The following is a 20,657-nucleotide window of genomic DNA, read 5'->3' on the forward strand; positions in this document are numbered from 1 at the left end:
TAACATACATCACCACTTCCAATTCATTTTTGGTTACTCTTTGTGAGAGTGAAAATTGTTGCAATTGTTCCTGTAATTTTGATATATCATGTTGCATTTCTTCCTCTTCTTCATGCGTCATAGTAGAGTTTTTTATGGGATTAATGGGTGTATCATTTTTTTTGTGAATTATTTTGGAATTAAATAATGATATCTATGATTTTAGATTCCCTTTGAATCACTTCAAACTTATTTTTAAAACAAAATTTATGGAAATTTAAAATTAAACAACTGTTAAGAGTTTGATTTTGAGCTTGTCAATCTAGGTGACATTGAAATTGTTATATCTCTATGATTTCATCCTCCAGGGGTCTAAAATCATGGCCTAAGGTATTTCTTTGTATCTTGTTTCCAACTCCACAAGTCAGATCGACATTATATTCTTCAAGATAAAGTTAGGCCAACTATGCCACGATGACTTGATTATGGACTGGTTCAGTAGAGCAAACTTGTACGGGATGCCACATGTCATTGTTTTAACCTTCAACCCTAAAATTTGTACCATAAAATCTAAAGTCTATGCCATTTTATTTTATTTTTACAGAATTCAAAACCAATGCTCGAAGAGAAATTTATGGCGATCTTCCCTGTGACACTTGTTTAAGATTGAATTTTGGAGCATACAAAAGCCCTAACTTCCTTGGACCATATCTATGAAAATATAGCAAACCAAGTCCTAAGCATTTAACCAGATGTTCATTAAGATTTGGTCTCCATGTGGTAACAATTTCATAGTCTTAAGCTTCATAAATAAAAATTATAGTGAAAATTCCACGATGACCCATTTAAGGTAGCAAAACCCTAGGATCAAGAGCTCTAATACCAAATGTTAGAGATGAACATAATGCAGAAACATACAAAAAGATAGACTAATGACTTTATAATAAGCCACTTCAAGGGGGGAACCTCCTTTTATTTCACATAAATGACCATATCTTGGATGATTAAAATAAAATGACCTCCTTGATATATATAGGAGTCTAAAGGGTAAAAATATAATTAGGGCCTACATAAAAATAATAATGTAAGGGAACAAAAATACCAATGGTGGGCTTCTGTGGGGCACAACAATAAAAAAAAATGGGGCTAAACTAGTACTATAGGGAACTAACAATGAGATACATATTGGCTAGTTATTTGAACCAACTGATGGGAGAATCTCATTTGTTAGTTTATGCCCCATGGTGAGGAGATTTTTGAAACACGGAAACAATCCAGTTTGAATGATATATGTTTCTTTCCTCTCTATCTATTGTTCCAAGTATAGAGCCCATTGATGGTTTTCATATCCAACATATAATTATCCTCAATGAAGTCTCAAAATTCCTTCAACTCAGTTTGAAAGTGTTGTTGTCCCCCTTTTTTTCACCTTCGGATGTGATCATGTTGAAATCCCCTCCAATTATCTATCTTTGCTTGTCAATTATCAGAGGAAAAGCATGGAGGTGCCTGAGCATTTCTTTCTTCCTGGTTGGAAGTTGAGGGCCACAGATGTTAAAGAGAAAACTATGCAAATCAATACCCAAGATATGAAAGGAGACAAAGGGAACAATGGTCTCTAGAGAGAGACCTGCAATATTGATATTAGCTAGATCCTGGGCTATGGCAAGACCTACTGATGCTCCTTCAATGTTAACTTCTATGACTTTGGTTTTTTTCGAGAGATGAGACATTATCAATTCAAAATTTGAACTACTGCATTTGGATTCTTGAATTATCATGGTGATTGGAAGCTCTTCTTGATTCTTCCAAGGAATAATACATTGTTTAGAGGGGATATTTAGACCACTTATGTTACATTAAATTAACTTCATGAGAAAATTGATTTTATAGAGGCATAGATCTTCAATATTTTCTTACATTGTCCTGAGTCGACCAATTTCCTTCCTAACATGTTTATTCTTTGGAGAGCTTATTTATTACCCCTCTTATTGAAATTTTTGTGTGCTTTTTGCCCTCTTTAGTGGTTATGCTTTGGATTCGTAGCTACTGAGAGGATTTGTCCTTTTAGAGCAATGTTTCTAGAAGATTGATTTGCTTTTGAGGTATTGCTTATAGATCATTGTGAACATGCATCTTCCATGGCCATTAGATAGAGCCTTTCTATCTCCATGAAGTCATCCTCCTCTATTAATAACACATCCTCTATCTACTTTATCTCATATATCTCAAAGCTCTTACCTAGGAGTGATTCAACATTTTCTTTACTGGGTTCTTCAATGGATTGCTTTCCTTTGCTTTCTAAAGGTACTTTTGAAGTGATGCATTGCTATAGAGCCCTTGAACCTTATGGAAAGTTTGCTAAGACATCAATGTTGTTGCTCATAGCCTATCTCTTAGGTGATGTGTCGGTCATTTTGGTATGGTCCCTCTTTGTAGGATTTTTTGTGAAACCATCTCCATCCTTGTCCATCACCTCTCTTGTTTCCTTTTTGGGATCAATGAGATGATAGTCATGAAATAGGTTCCCATGAACATGGCATCTCCTACATTTGAAGGGCACGTGTTCATAGTCAATGGTTTTTATCTAATCTCTATCTTCTTATTTTAGGGCAATTTCTTCTAGGATGCTTCTAGGAGGGTGTCAAAAATGTTCATATATACACATATACATGCATAAGAGGTATACATACCATGGTTTGTTTGATCCGATAGGCAAACAAACTCTCCTAGCTTATTCCTAACCTCCTCAGTGTCTTGGGAGCCTAATATTCATGAGGAAACAAACCAGATCCCAAAAGAAATCTTCTTTGTCAAGGTTGAATTGTTCCACTTAGTGACATGTGTACAACGGAGTCGAGTTGAAGAAGTAAGGCCCCTCACCAGCACAATGTTTAAATCTTCTATTCAAGAGAAGATGACAATGAAGAACCCTTTTGATCCTAGTTTTACCTCATAATGAGCCTTTGGCTTCCATCTTGCAACAATCGAGTGGAGGAGGGATTTTTCGATTGGCCATATCCCTATAAACATGCAAATCAATGTGCGATCCTGCATGTGTTGGATTCATGCCTTCAACCTAGTTGGGGGGGATGTAAATCCATGAGAGTTTTGCGGGCTTAGCAATGTAGGTGCTTGTGCTCTTCTGAGATAGTATTGTATATGATGTATGTATGAGATCCTTTGTGGAGCTTAACTTGATGGTCTTTGCAGAAGTTGTCTCCCCACCTCCCTCAAAGCGGCCATAAGGCAATAAAGAAGAATAAGGTGGGATGGAAAAGAAAAAGACTAGGTTACTCATGCAATGAGCATAAAACCTAAGGATATCAATGTTTAGACATATTTTTATAGTTTAATTAATTTATATAATTTTTTCCTTATTATAATTTACTTAATTTACTTAATTTGTATGATTTTTTCAAATTTTGATAATGTGAAATATATAATGAACCATGGCATTTACTAATAGTAAACAAATAACTATGCCAACAGCTAAGTAATAAACATATTTATGAAATTATGTCATATGTTAAGAATATCTTTATTTATGGTATTTATAGACTTGAAAAGATTTTCAAACTTTTATATATATGACTTTAACTGTTTTGAAGGCTCCTTATCCATAATATTTCCAAAACATTTTGGAATTTGCACTTGAGTCAAGCTGACAGCTGCATGCAAAAAACTCTAAACGTGGAAAAGAAACGAAGACAAAGAGTATTCCTCAGCAGTCTCATAATGCATCATCTAAAATGGACAAAAAGAACGACAGATAAAGGGTATGCCTCATTACAGCAGCCTCATAATCCACCATGTAAAGGATTCACCGTTTTCGGAATTTATACCATGTAAAGGATTCACCGTTTTCGGAATTTATACCATGTAAAGGATTCACCGTTTTCGGAATTTATCAATGCTAATATGACAATTGCGTTTTACATTCAATATGAAGATTTCGAAGGAGAAAAGCTGAATTGATATCAGTCAGGCTATTCTCTGGTTCTCAATATGATCGAGCGCAGGGGATTTGAACTCTTGCCATTGCAGAGACGAGGCCTGCACTTGCAGGTTCCCCGGCTTGAACCAAATGAAAAATGTCAACGTTTTATTTTGTCAATCCTACTGTCTCTCCTTTACAAGCATATTTACATGATTACTGTAGCCATGCTTGTCATATGATGTACGATTGCACCATTAAAAATTAGATCTCGCGAACAGAGAGAATGTTTCAAGAATAATCAATGTCTTGGCAGTAGTTAAATGAAGAAGGTTTGTTATTACACCAAAATTTGTAGTCCGTGAATTTTCTAAATCAGTAATTAAATTTTTAGGGTGGAAATTATGGATTCTTCAGAGGCTTTAGAAATTATGGATTTCATATATGTGCAGTGATTCCTCTGGCACCCCTCAAACATAGTTCTGGGGAATTAGGGGTAATTACTATCCCAGGGTGGAAATTATGAATCCTCTGACACCACTCTCAAACATAGCTCAGGGAATTGAACCTGGGTCCAGGTGTAACCCACAATTATTAGTAAACTTTCCAAACCAGTAATTAGGATCCACACAATGTAAATTATGGATTTCATAGAAGTGGGGTGATTCCTCTAACACCCTGAAAAATAGCTTGGGGAATCAAACCTAGGTCTATGCACTGATACCATAAAGAGATTTGTGGTTAAACCAAAAACGCCAAGTAAACTTTCCAAACTAATAACTTGGAAATTATGCCAAGGTGGAGATTATCCATTCCATACAATTGCGGTGATTCATCTCACACTAAATAAACCCATCAATCCAGTTTCGAATTAATTATTCTTGTCTTCAGGGATACTCTCCAGCGATGGCCGCCATCCACCGTCACTGCTGATCCGCGCTGCAGTACAACAATTCTTAGCCAACAAAGCTTCCATGGCCTCCCGCTTAGACAAACCACTAGTCAGCAATTCCGCCAGATCTTGCTTTCTGATGACCACTTTAACCCTCACAACAACTTTTCCTGTATCGTCACAAGAAAGAGCTGGCTTTGATGAGCTCACATCTTTTTCTTCGCTGCTGCTTGCTGTGCTAATTCTATCTGTGCGCATTTGTTCATCACGGCCATTTTTGCTATGGTCCGAGTTAGGCGCAATACAGTTCCCCATTTTACTTAACCGGATATTGCTAATATGGACGACTCAGACTCCAGCGTAGCATCTGTTTGTCAATCAATTGTATTTCAGTTATTAGACAATGTATGTTACACCATACCATAGATATTATATAACAATTATGTGCAGCTTTGAGTTGAGGTGCATTTGAATGTTCAAATCGAGATTAGAGACCACTGGAATTGGTGACCGTAAGTAGCACGTCCAAGAAAAAGAAGGCAGTCCACTCGGGGAACCCCGACTGGTCATATGATGAATTATGTCAAACGGCAATACAATTGACATCTAAGAACTCTATTGGAGGTGATAAGCGTAAATAGTACGTTGAAAGAAATCCAGTCAGTCAAGATCGAACCGCGTAGATTGGAGTTAAAGAAAATGTCTAGATAGTCAGTTTAACTAAAACGCTTCCTCTTCGTTTGAATTTGGATGCGACCGATTTTTTTATTTTTACAATATGTCGTTGATTTTGTAATTTTGACGATGTGAGTGACTTTTGCAACTCGTAAATCCTTTTATTGGATGTGATACACTTTTAAGTTCAATTTTTGTTCCTAAAAAACCTTGCTAATGAGGTAAAATATCAAAGTCAACTGGATTGCAATTTCATACATTCACCTCGAAAGAATAAATTGGAAAATATAATTAAATAAATAAGGTTGAGATCAAATTAAATTATATATACCTGTAATTATAATCATAATTAAATAATATTGGAAAAACAAAGAAATTTAAGTGATATAAGATTTGATTTTTTTTTTATTTAAATGTTTTTTAATTTATCATATTATATTTTCAAATATATAAATGAACTTAATATCCATAAATATTTATATGAAATTAATATTTTATAACCTAAACAATTAAATATTTAAGATTTCCCACACTTTAAATTTCTAACAAATATTTGATTTTACACCTTTAAGTTTTTTAACAAATATTTTGGAAGAAAATACCCCTAAGTTTTGACTCTAGGTTCTACATGCCACCAAGAACTTCACTGGATGATCATCATTTTGTTGTCCTTATTTTCAATGATATTAACGTTATGTTTTTATTTTTTTTAAAGTGAATATATATATATATATATATATATTATTTTTTTCTTGTTGTTATTGAAATATAGATATGGAAAATAATGATGTTCTATATTAAGTGTTGACACCTAATCTTCATGATTGGGGAATTTGTAAATAAATAAATCAGGAATGTGAACAGTCATTGGGAGATGAACTGAACAATCACTCCTAATGTATATAACAATAACCTACCTATGGAATAATCAGACGAATCAGTTTTTCTGCCTTTGGAGAGTTACTGCCTGGCCTGACATGGTATCAGAGCCAGTTCTAAAAATAGTTGTAACTCCCTTCATCTCTGCCACTGCCTCTGTCCTGAGCGCTGCCACTGCCTCTGTCCTGAGCGCTGCCACTGCCTCTGTCCAGAGCGCTGCTCTGCCTCTGCCTCTGTCGCTCTCTGAACAGTCAGAGCCATGTCATAAACGTTTCAAAAAAAAAGGGCGCTATTCCTCCTTTGATTATTCTGTGTACATTCCGTTGGAGAAACGGTTTGCTGCGCTACGTGAATGAATCGATTGGGTTAATTTTCCAGACATTGGCTCTCTGGAAACTGCAGCTGTAGACCTGAGCATTTCCTTGGAATGCAAAGATCGATATTCTATCCTTCTTCGTTCTGCATGTTGATGGCGTCTCTCTGCCTCACCGGTGGTGAATCGTGATCTATGGAACGAGTTGTAGCTGCGTGAAGACTTGAAGCGGATGAGGGCGATGGTATCTTAATGTGCATAAACCGTGGAAACGACAGTCTTTCCATATATTGTGCATAAACCGTGGACTGTATATTGTGCATAAACCGTGGATTGTATTATTGTGCATAAACCTTGGACTATATATTGTGCATAAACCGTGGACTGTATTAATGTGCATAAACCGTGGAAACGACAGTCTTTCATATATTGTGGTTTGCTCACACTAATTATATTGTGGTTTGCTCACACTAATTATATTGTGGCTCTCAGCCTTACCCATTGGGAAGGCGCTTCTTCAACGTGGGTCTTCATCCACATCCAGGTAAGATCATACTCCGGTTGGGTGTTCTTTGGCTGAAAGTGGAAGACTTAGAGCGTAGGTTCTTTCGGAGGCTTTGCAGAATTGGAGAGAGAAGACGAGCGGCTGTCTTCAACCAAGCGACTTGTAGTTTTCACACGACAATCGTAGCCATGTCTGGGAGAAAGAAGGTTGTAGGGTGCACTTTGGGTGCTCCATTTTGAAAGTGCTAGTTTTGTTTTATGGTATCACGATTCAAAGTCAAAGATTAGTGTCTATGTTTTGTCCCAGAAATTTATAAGGTGAAACCGAGTTTGCATCATTGTAATAAGTATTCAGATAATCTTGTAAGTATTGAAGTTATTATATGAGTGAATGTATGGATGAACAGCTGGTATTATTCTGGATTCTTTTGAAGAAATAGTGCATAAAGTTGTAGCGTAAGGAAGAGATTTGAAATCCTTTGAGAATGCCTTTTTGAGTGCAATTTCACTTTTTTATCAGCAGAAGTAATTTTTTACAGAATGCATTCAATCATCTCTATGGTAAGAATAGTTCTCACTGGCAAGGAGAACTATCCTGAATGGTCCCGGATGATAAAACACACCCTCATCTTCGATGAGTTGTGGAAAGGAGTGTGTGTCAGAGAAGGAGACAATGACCCAGTGCAGCTTACATGAGACAAAGAGCTCGCCATTTGGGAAAACAAGAACAACAAAGCCTATGCATTAATCGTAGCATCTGTAAATGAAGAGGTGAGTCGCCATATTTCATCATATTCAACTGCCTTTGAAGCTTTACAAAAGCTGAAAGAACTCTATGACTCACATTCTGCACTTGAAGTTGTTCAGCTCATGATTAAACTCTTCACTCTTGAACTGAAAAATAATGATCCTCTTGCTTTTACATCTGAAGTAAACTCTATAATGCATGATATCAAATCCACTAAGGTTGAGCTGGATATCCCTCTTATTGCTTTTCTCAAGGCACTCTATCCTACCTACTCCAATTATCTTGAGTCTTTACAAGTAAATGGAAATCTTAAAGATATAACCTTTGACTCTCTTGTGAAAAAGTTTGCTGAAAGAGAGAAAGCCTTTGGAAAGAAGACAGTCCCTGAATCTTCTGAAGAGACTGTGTGCCTTGCTCATAAAGAAAAGAATCTTGCTCAAGACTCTACAAGAGGAAGAGGTGGACAAAGAGGAAGAGGAAGATACTTCATAGGCAGGGGGGGTAGACATTCTCAAGGAGAAAAGGCAGATTTGCATTTTATTCGCTGCAAACGAAATGGATCACATGATGCTTCTACATGCAAGCTACCATGGGACAAAATTGAGCAGAAAAGAAACCAGCAGAAAGGTAAAACTGATGATACAGACAAAGGTAAAGCACCTGAATCCGCTCACTATATTGAGGCACAATGTAACATTGGAGTAAATGAATATTTGTTTAATGCTTCACTTGCTTCTTCAAAAAATGATTGGTTGCTTGATTCAGGAGCAACATGTCATATGACTCATAGAAACGATTTTTTTGAAGATTCCACTGACAATGTTGATGGAGCAGTATACTTTGTAGATCAGTCAAAAATCAAGCCATCAGGGCTTGGCACAATGAGGCTTAAACTGTCTGGTCTTCCAGACTTTCTTCTGGATCATGTTCTATATCTCCCACAGCTCAAGAGAAACTTGCTGTCCTTGGTCCACATCCGCCAGCAAGGTCACTCCATTCATATGTTTGATGGCAAGCTTGAGGGAAGAAAAGCATCTGATCACTCACTTGTCATGAGGGGAAAACAGTCTTTTCATGATTCACATTCAAGAGCACATAGGAAGCTTGAACTCATTCATTCAGATTTATGTGGTCCTATGCCTGTTCCTTCTGCAAATGGAAATAAATATATCATGACATTTATTGATGATTACACTAGAATGTGTTGGGTTTATTTATTGAAGAACAAATCTGATGCCTTTCAAACATTCAAGAATTTTCATAAATGGATTGAAAATGATGCACAATCTCATATTGGGTCTATTCGCACTGATAATGGAAAAGAATATACATCAAATGAATTTGAAAACTATCTTCTCCAACATGGGATCAAACATCAAACAATTGTGCCTTATAATCCCCAACAGAATGGTGTAGCTGAAAGAATGAATAGAACAATCTTGAATATGGTACAATCCATGCTTTTCTTCAAAAATGTAAAGATAATGTTTTGGGCTAATGCTTTTCTATGTGATGCATATATAAAGAATAGATGTCCATCTAATGTTATAAGAAACAAGACTCCTTATGAATTGTGGTATGGACATGTTCCTTCGGTAAAACATCTCAGGATCTTTAGTTCCACCTGTTATGCTTTGATACCAAAGGTACATAGAAACAAACTTGGTGCTAGAAGTCATAAGTGTATCTTCCTGGGGTATTCAAACACCTCCAAAGCATACCGTCTCTATGATGAAGTAAATAAAAAGTTTGTTGTATCTAGAGATGTAATTTTTCTTGAATCATCCAAATCTGATAATGTTGTTGAGCGGCAACTTGATCGCTTGGATAGATTCGCAAAAACGAAATCATTTCAAGAGTTTGATAATCAGATTCCACATCTTGAAGGGGGGATTCCTATACTAGAACAACATGTGGAATCTTCTTCTGAAGAACAATCTCCTCTGCATGAAACTCCAACAACGGATGATGCTTTAAGTGATGTAATTGATAGAATTGGGAGAATCAATCTTGATTCAGTCCCAACTCAATCAACAGAGTAGCCTGGACCATCTCAGAAAGGTCCCCCAAAGTGGCTGACAAAGACACTTGAAAGTGTTCATCCTGATGATATTGGAAAAACAGGAACCAGAAATTCAAACCGACAAAATGGAGGTGATGTAGATGACTCTAAGTCACCTGTTGATATGGATGTTACTTATGATTGTGAATTGAATTTGTCTACAGATTTTGAACCAACTTCCTTCAAAGAAGCTGCTTCTCATGATGAATGGAAAGAAGAGATGAAAAAGGAGTATGATGCCCTCATAAAGAATGGCACTTGGAAGCTGGTTGATCCTCCATTTGGAACCAAACCAATTGGCTGCAAGTGGGTCTACAAGAACAAGTACAAAGCTGATGGCTCACTTGACAAGCACAAAGCTAGGCCTGTGGAAAAATGTTTTGCATAGAAGGAAGGGGTCGATTATGAGGAAAATTTTGCCCCCACAGCAAAATGGGCCACCATCTGGACACTCTTTTCACTAGCAGCTCAGAACGGTTGGAAAGTCCATCAAATGGATGTAAAAACTGCATTCTTGAATGGAGATCTAAAAGAGAACGTTTTTATGTCCCAGCCTGAAGGATTTGCTATGAAAGGACATGAACATAAAGTATGCAAACTTGTGAAGTCCTTGTATGGCCTCAAACAAGCACCGCGAGCCTGGTATGAAAAACTAACTGAGCATCTTCTGAAACTCAACTTCAATCATTTTGATCTTGATGATGCAACTTTATTTGTCAAGAAAGTTGAAAAAACAGTTGTGTATCTTGTGGTATATGTAGATGATCTTTTAATGACAGGGAATAATGAAAGCTACATTGCATCCATAAAGAAGGAATTGGGGAAAAATTTTGAAATGACTGATTTGGGCTATGTTCATTACTATCTTGGCATTGAAGTAACCCAACATCCAAAATCCATATTTCTTTCTCAAAAGAAATACATTGGAGATTTGTTAAACAGATTTGGCATGATAGAGTGCAATCCTCTTTCTAATCCAATGGAACAAAACTTAAAGCTCACATCTATTGAAGGAAAGGAATTTGAGGATGCAACAAAGTATAGACAGCTTGTAGGAAGTCTCATCTACCTCACTACTACCAAACTAGACATTTCATTTACTGTTGGAATCCTCTCCAGGTTCATGCAAAAGCCTTGTGAGGGACATTGGTCTGCTACAAAAAGAGTTCTAAGGTACTTGAAGGGAACTCAAGACCTTGGAATCAAGTATACACAGGTGGACGACTTCAGCTTGATTGGATACTCTGATTCAGACTTCGATGGAGACAAAGAAACTAGGGTATCTACTTCAGGATATGCTATGAGTCTTGGATCAGGAGCTGTCTCCTGGAGATCACGCAAACAATCAGTTCCAGCAGATTCCAAAACAGAAGCAGAATACGTGGCAGCAGCTGAAGCAACAAAAGAAATTGTGTGGCTCAGGAAAATTCTTGAAGATTTGCAGGTAAAACAAGTACAATCAACTCCACTCATGATTGATAACACCTCTGTAATAAAGTTGGCCAAGAATCCAAAGTTCCATGATCGAACAAAGCATATCAATACTAAATATCATCTGATTCGACATCATGTTGAGGCCAAAACAATCCATCTCTGTCATTGTTCCACAAATGAGCAAATTGCAGACATCTTCACCAAAGCACTTGGAAAGGAAAAGCTTGAACGATTCAGAATGATGCTTGGACTCACCAACATCCCTTCAGATTAAGGGGGGGAATGTTGACACCTAATCTTCATGATTGGGGAATTTGTAAATAAATAAATCAGGAATGTGAACATTCATCGGGAGATGAACTGAACAATCACTCCTAATGTATATAACAATAACCTACCTATGGAATAATCAGACGAATCAGTTTTTCTGCCTTTGGAGAGTTACTGCCTGGCCTGACATTAAGCCTCTGTGGTTCTTGTTATTGTTGAAGAAAAAAAAATCCTTACATATATTCGAAAAGGCTTGATCGAAAACTTGGGGTTTCATCCTCGTTTTGTTGATGAACACGTGCGCGTCTTAGATGAAATGAAATCAGATGTGAAATACTTGTTGCATGTGCACCAAAGAAAATATGGAAGAAAAACAAGAAGGGACTGGTTGGAAAGGGTGAAGGGTCGTGATCATTACGTTGTTAATTTGAATTGGTGTTGCTTTTGTCATCGATCTGGCTATGTTTTGGAAGAGGCTATTTAATAAATGCCTTGTGATGAAGTATTTAAAGTTCATATTCCTAGTAGAATTTTTTGATGTAAAGACAAAAAAAAAAAAAAAAAAAAATCTTAATTTAAATTCTCTTTTTTCATTTTCATTGTCACCAAAATTGAACCTTTGTCATTAGTGTTATTATATAAAAAGTTGTATATGAATGGTCTTCAAATTTTGTATGGTTTTGTTTTTCTTAGATTCCATTGTTTACAATTGAGATGTTTTTTTTTTTCTTTCATCTTGCGACGTTTTGTTCTCTAACAATACAAATTGTTCAATTATTCCATTTGTGTTCCTATGCTTTAATAACAATGCTTCAATTTAATTTTATTCTCTTTGGTTTGTAATTGGTTGGGTTTTTAATCTCAACCTCTTTAGTTTACTGATGCCTTGGGTTTATAAAAATATTCTTGAGGTTTATAGTATTAATGTTAGAGCTTAATGTTTATTTAGCAGTTTACAATATTTATCTTTCACTTTATATGCTTTGGGTTTAAAATGTTGATGTCATGGGTTTGTGACTATTGTTGAAAAACAACCATGGTGAGCCATTCTTGATCATGGTCATACATGTTGATAGTCAACCTTGGTTAACCATGCTGAATCAAGGTGGAAAATGGTTGAATGTGACTTTCTCATGAAGATTGTTCCAATATGGAAAATATTTGTGGACAAGCATCATTGATCACAATGGTTATTCATGGCCAGCTTGCTTTATAGTTGTGGTGTTGGATGGTCAACCATGGTCAATAACTATAGTCCAATGTCACTTTGTGACAAGGATTGTCTCAATCTGAAAATCAACCATGGTTAAAACAATAGTCAACCATGTTTGTATAAGGGTTTGTAATATTTATCTTTAGGTTTATATACCTTGGGTTTATAAGATTAATCACTTAGTTTTAATATTGTTCTCTTGGGTTTTTAATTCCTTGGGGTTTTATTATTGATCCCCTTGTTTTTTTTATTCCCTTCGGTTTATGGTATCAATCTCTTTGATTTTTTAATGTAAGAGTTCAACCATAGTTAAGCATGGTCCAACATCGCATTGTGACAAAAGTTGTATCAAAATGAAAATATGTTAGGTCCCTATAATACTATTGTTCCCCCTTATTCTTATTGTTGTGCCCTTACATTATTATTGTTATGTTGGCTATGATTATATTGTGGCCCCTTAGACTCCTATATATACTAAGGAGGTCTTGTTATTTGTATCATCTAAGAATTGTTTATTTATGTGATGTAAAGGAGGTTGCCCCTTGAAGAGGTTATTTCTCAAGTCATTGATCTATCTTTTCTTCTATTTTGTGAGCTAGTTGCATAACAAAATCATCCATGGACATACATGGATAGGCATGTTTATTAGACAGATTGTAATATTTATCTTGGGGTTTATATACATTGGATATATATTATTTGATTGGGTTTAATATTGTTCCCTTGGGTGAAATATTTTTCCCTTGGGTTAATAATCACTTAGGTTTTTGGTATTAATTTCTTGGGTTTATTATTTTCTCATATCTATAATACAATCACCATCGACCATGGTCAATAACGATCAACCAAGGTCAACGATCAATCGTGCTCAACCATGGTTAATTATGATCAACCATGGTCTAACGTCACATTGTGACAAAGGTTGTCTCAATATGAAAATCAAATACCATGGTCAACCATAGTCAACCATGTTTATTTCGGGGTTTTTAATATTTATATTAGGGTTTATATTATTCCCCTAGGTTTATAATTCCTTGAGTTTTTAGTATCGATCCCTTGGGTTTATAGTAACAACCATCGTCAACTATTATCAATCATGGTCAACCATGGTCAAATATGGTCAATCATGGTCATCCATGGTAAAGCATGGTAAACCATGCTTTATAAAATCAATGGTGAGCAACCATGGTAATTCATGATGAGTCATGGTCTAATGTTGCATTTTGACAAATATTGTCTCAATGTGAAAATCACCCATGGTCTACCATGGTCCAATGTCGCATTGTGACAAAGATTGTCATGATATGAAAACCAATCATGGTCAAGAATGCTAACCAATGCCCTATGTCACATTGTGAAAATGATTGTCTCAATGTGAAAATCAACCATGGTAAACCATGGTCAACCATGTTTATTTTAGGGTTTATAATATTTATATTAGGTTTTATATACAATGGGTTTATAATATTCATCCCTCGGGTTTAATATTATTCCCATGGGTTCATAATCCCTTGGGTTTTAGTATTATTCCGTTGAGTTTATAACATCAATCCCTTTGGTTGATTAACCTAAGGACCTTCAATTTATTAATCTAAGGATTGAACTATGGTCGAGCATGGTCTAACGTTGGATTGTGACAAATATTGTCTTAATATGAAAATTAACCATGCTCAACCATTGTCAACCATGCTTATTTAAGGGTTTATAATATTTATATTAGGGTTTATATACCTTCGGTTTATATTATTCCCTTGGGTTTTTATTATTTATACCTTGGTTTTATTATTCCCTTGGGTTTGTAATCTCAATCACGGTCAACCATGATCAATCATGGTAAACCATGGTCAACTATGGTCAAATATTTTGGACCATCGTCAACCATAGTTAGCCATATTTTATAAATTCAATCGTGTTCAACCATGGTCCAATGTCGCATTCTCACAAAGATTGTCTCAATAGGAAAATCAATCACAGTCAACCATGGTCGACCATGGTTCTCTGTCGCATTCTAACAAACATTGTCTTAATATGAAAATCTACAAAGGTCAACGATGGTCAACCATGTTTATTTTAGGGTTTATAATATGTATGTTAGGGTTTATATACCTTGGCTTTATAATATTAATCCCTTGGGTTTAGTATTATTCCCTTGGGTTCATAATTCATTGGGGTTTTAGTATTGATCCCTTGAGTTTATTATTCCCTTGGGTTTAGAATATCAATCCCTTGGGTTTATCAAACCAAGGGTTCATATTCCCAGGGTTTAATATTATTCACTTAGGTTTATAATATCAATTCCTTGGGTTTATTAATCTAAGGGTTCATATTCCTAGGGTTAAATATTGTTCCCTTGCGTTTATTATTATTGAATTTACCCTTTTTCCCATGGACGTTACTATCATTGTTGAAGGTTTGTCATCAACATTATCTATAGAAGTTAAGGACAAAGGCTGATGTGAGCCTGTAGACCACACTTCCAACACCTTGGGAATATTAGGACAATCTCTAAGAAGGTGATCACCCTTACGTAATATGCAAGGGAATTTAACTTTGAGGGGATGACTCAAAGGTTTCTCAACATCAGTTGCATGTGTAGCAATGGTTTCTCAGTTGGACCCTACTTATTTTTCTTTTTCTTCTTTGTACTCTTCTTCCCTTTCTTCTTCTTCTTAGCTTCCCAGTTACTAGAATCAATACTTTCACCAGACGAAGAGGAAGAAAGGGATGAAGAAACAAAAAGTGAAGAAGACAAAGGGTCAACTTTACGATCAACTTGAGTTTGATATCGTTCAGGTGGAGGAGAATTTGGTTGAGAAGCAGTTTGGACATTCAAAACCATAGTGGTTGAAAACAACCAGACTGGAAAACCAATGGTAAATCTTAGAAGGGACAACATTCCATATAAGGAGTACCAATATTTCCAAAAGAAGGAAAAGGACCAGGATTCCCGCCAGGGGTTTCCTTGATTGGTAGACTCTGGAACGGTTGCCATTAGTCTCAACCTAAGATCCACTGAGGAGTTATTCCACTGGGAGGATGATATTCTGTGGTCAGTCAATTGATTTTAGAAATTAAAGAAACAAAAAAAAAATAAAGAAGGGTAACTATGCAAAAGGGTTTACCAAGCAACTGTGAACTATAATATACACCTTGGTGAACCAAGGATTTAACATATGTGCAAGAAATATCCCTAAATGTTGTGTTTTAGGTATCACGATATATAAGGCAGCTGACTTGGTTACCTATGGTGAAAATAGAAACCTATAGGGGAATTCCAAAATATACTCGACAGTACATGGAAGTGCAGTCTAGAGTAGTGTCATCCAATATGTAACTGTTCGATGAAATCATTCCCATATACTTTTCATGCGTGGAGTGCCATCCAATATACCCAAAGGTATCCGGAGTATGATCTAATACACTTATGTACGTGGAACAAGATTTCACCCTCGGGATATACTGCTGAAAAACATCGACAACTCCTACGCTTAACGATATTGGTGCAACTCTCTAGCCTAGACCTCTAAGTGTGTCATTACATTTCAAATGCTCGTTAGGTTAATTGAGATGAAGTTTATAGTTTATCTTGAATTATGTTTTAGTTTCAAGGCTCAAAACGCCATGTCACCTGAACACACCTATAATGTAAATAATATGACAGAAATAACCTTTTCATTTTCCTTTTAATAATGAAAGGCCTAACTAAGTAGAGGAAAAATAAATCAACAATGCAACAAACAAGTGATGCAATAATCGATCTCCTCACTATTCCAATCAAAATCAAAGCCCTATATGTGATGCAAAGAGACTTTTCTTTTCTTTTATTTTAATGTTTCAAATGCAAAGAAACATATGGATGCAACTTGATGCTTGACGAAAAGAAACCACACAAATTTTAACTATAATGTAAGAATGTCTTTTCAAATTCAACAATCAATCTATGCAAAAAACCTGAATTTGACAAGAATAAAGAAAGAACAAAACAAAATATTATCCAAAAGGTGATGTCACTCAGAGGTTATTAACACTCATACACAATTTTGCAAAAATGAAAGAAAAAACATGTAATTTCATACTAGGGAACTCCAATTTCACATTTTTCTGTTCAACTCACTTAATTTTCGAAAATGAATAAAAATAAGATGCAAAGTTTAATAACTAATTGAAACAAGCTTTTCAAAATGATGACTAGAACACCAATTCATCTAAGCACTCAATGATCAAACAAAATCAATTTGCAAATGACCTAATGATAAGAACAAAGAAAAATCTAAACAAATCCTTACCAAAGGCACTAAAAAAATAAAGAAAACCAAATGGAAGCTTCAAAGAAACCACAAGACACTCAAAGACTCAAGGAAGAGCAGTTGGAATAATGCTAATCAGATAGAAAATCAAGACAAAAGAAAAATTGTGCATGAACAAGGGCCAACGCAAGTGAAAAGGAGGCACCAGTGCTATGCAACATAGGCACAAAGAAGGCTCGGCTGGGGTGCAATGCTCTGTCACAATACCATAGGGTGCATTGGTCTAGGGATGTAAAGTTCTAACACAAGGACTACAATTGAGACTGCATGATAGATCTTCCTAGTTCTATTCTTGACAGAGTAAGACAACAAAGGTCTGAAGAAGAGGTAATACAAACACATTGGAAGAAGAGACCACCCAGGGAATATACTACTCCCCATTATGGTTTCCAATTTGTTATGTGGAATCTATGACTAGGGACAAAAGGATCTTGCCTAGGTCTGGTGGACTGACCTAGAACAACATAAAGACAAAGGGACTAATGTTTTCATTAAAGTAAATAGACAACGGGATGAATCCTACCTGGAATATGATGTATGCTTCAACCCTCCTTTGGCTTGAATTCACCAATCGCTATAATTAGAACCTACAAAGTCAGATAACACAAGCCAATGATCCATGAAATCTATGCAACATCATCTAATCACTTTATTCAAAGATCAACATGGTATTGAAATATATGAAACCATAACTTCATATATAGGAAAACAAAGAAATACTTGCATTAATATAAATGGAGTGAGTTATGACCAAAAATGGGTGTTCATCGTGTAAAAAAGATACTCCAAGTTTACTTGTCCCTTCCTTGTCACAAAGTTCACCTCTAATCACCCTAATGGATGGAAAGATATCACTCATGTCAGCATCATAAGGGAAGAATCACTCTCCGAAATCCAAGCCCTTGCCTATAGATGGCAATAAATATATAGGTGAAGGAGGTAGTTCATGAATTCTTATCCTTTTACCAATTTGGGCTTGATATCCACTCTTGATGGGAGGATGACCCCAAGGGATAAGGGGTGAAAACTCCAAGGTAGGATAGGATAGGATTCAAGAATTTTATCTAAGGTAAATGGTTACAACATATCATAGAAGACTCTCAAAGAGGAAGATTCGGGATTCTTTCTCTTTTTCTCGAATTTCTAGAATCATCGCACCCCCAACACTGAGAAACCTGTTGGTGATCAGTGCAGGTACAGAGTAAGAAAACCTCATAGTCAATGCTATCTAGTAAGATGCTAGGGTGTGTTGGTCCTTAAAAAAACTAAAACAAGGTGTTTTTAGGTAGAAACGTGGGGATTAGAATGATTCATGCATAGGGCTTTGTGCAAGGATGATGAAAAGGAGGTCAAAGGATTTTGGTCGATTCAGTTGAAGCTTTATTGACCAGATGTGACAAAATGTCCTATAAAAAAGAAAATCAATGTGAAAACATGTATACCACAAAAATACAAAGAGGAATTAACTGCAACAAGTAATTCCTTAGTGGTGACTCCTCCTACTCCTATTCAAGATCAAAAAAGCAGACAACATGTGACACTTTCAACGAATAATAGGAAATTCTCGTGCAATCAAGCAAATACTACTCCAAGCACACTGCGAAGACCCATGACATCATCTACTTCAAGCATAACATCAAGTGACATGTCAAGTCAATCTTCTGCAATCATAAGAACACAAAATTTCAAAAACTTAAGTGAAATTTATGAGCAAAATGAAGTTGATAGTAGTGAAAGTTTGAATTATTCATTTGCATTATTTTGTCATGTAGATGTCCCGATCCATTTTTGTGGATGCATTCAAATAAGAAAAATGGGTAGTGCAAATGGATGAAGAAATAGAAGCAATAATGAATGATACATGGGAGTTAGTGGACCTTTCGCAAAGAAAAGAAGCCATTGGAGTGAAATGGATCTATATGACCAAGATCAATGCCAAAGGCAAGATTGAAAGGCATAAAGAAAGTCTAGTTTTCAAAAGATACAAGCAACATCATGGAAGATATTATGCAGAGACATTTGGGCAATTTGCAAGGATGGAGATAGTGCATACAATGTTCTCAATTGCCACACAACATAAATTGAAATTGCATCAAACGGACGTGAAATCAACGTTCTTGAATGGAGTGTTGAAAGAGGAAGTATATGTTACGCAACCAACTAGTTATGAGGTAAAATGCCAAGAAGAAAATGTGTAAGGTTGAACAAATCTCATTATGGGTTGAAGCAAGCACCGCATGCATGGTATAGCAGAACATACACTTACTTAATGGATAATGGCTTTGAAAAATGTGATGGTGAGCCTACTTTCTACATCAAAGAAATCGGTGGTAAGATTCTTATTTTTGTTTTATATGTAGATGATTTTATTTTTACATAGAGTGATGATCTCCTTGTTGTTGATTTCAAAGAAGTCATGAAAATTGAGTTTGAAATGACAAACTTGGGGTTGTAAAGGTATTTTTTGGGCATAGAAGTGAAGCAAACAAAAGATGGTATTTTTATTTCTAAAACAAAGTATGTAACAAACATTTTGGAGAGGTTTAATATGCAGAACAACAAGCCTGAACCAACTCCAATGGTCATGGAGTTAAATTGAGTAAAGAAGATTATGGTAACAATGTGAATCTAACACTATACAAAAGTATGGTTGGCAACTTGATGTGTTTGACAACAACGAGGCCTAATATAATCTATGTAGTAAGCTTGGTTTCAAGGTTCATGGAGACACTGAAGGAGACACATTAGCAGGAAGACAAAATGATTTTGAGGTATGTCAAAGGGACAAAGGAGTATGGTATTTTGTACACCACAACAAATGATTTTAGGTTGGTTGGTTGCACTAATAGTGACTGAGAAGGAAGTGTTGATGATAGAAAGAGCACGTCAGGATATATATTTTTATTTGTGCTTGGGAGCCATTTCTTGGAATTTTAAGAAGTAGTTAATAATGTCATTGTCAATAGTAGAAGTTGAATATGTCGCAACAATAGAAGTAGCATGTCAAGCAGTTTGGATGAGAAGAATGTTGGGGATTTATGGCATGAACAAGAGGGAAAAACAACTATTTACTATGACAACAATTATGCAATTGCACTATCAAAGAATTATGTTTTTCACAGGAGGAGCAAGCACGTTGACACTAAATGTAATTTTATTAGAGAATTGATTAACAATGGTGAAATTGTGTTGTAGCACCGCAAGTCACAAGAACAATTTGCAGACATCTTCACAAAGCCATTGGCACGTGAAAATTTTGTTTATCTGAGAGATTGTTTGGAAATTATCAATGGTGGTAGTTGTGATTAAGGGGGAGTGTTGTGAAAAATTAATCCCAACTACCGCAATTATGATACTGAAAGAAACCATCCTTTGGAGTACAACAACAAATCGAAAACCACTTTTTCTTGCACAGAGAAGATTTTTGTTTGTAGGCTTAAGGAC

At 35.8% G+C, this 20,657-nt stretch overlaps 1 pseudogene; it reads left to right on the plus strand.

Annotated features, from left to right (window-relative positions):
* Positions 1-5,147: 5,147 nt before the first annotated feature.
* Positions 5,148-20,657, plus strand: part of LOC149206567 (homocysteine S-methyltransferase 1-like) — an 81,188-nt pseudogene continuing 65,678 nt past the window's right edge.

This window comes from Pinus tabuliformis, chromosome 1_2, assembly GCF_031772625.1.
Source record: "Pinus tabuliformis cultivar Carrire ecotype Pingquan chromosome 1_2, CPIR1, whole genome shotgun sequence".
Lineage (NCBI taxonomy): Eukaryota > Viridiplantae > Streptophyta > Pinopsida > Pinales > Pinaceae > Pinus > Pinus tabuliformis.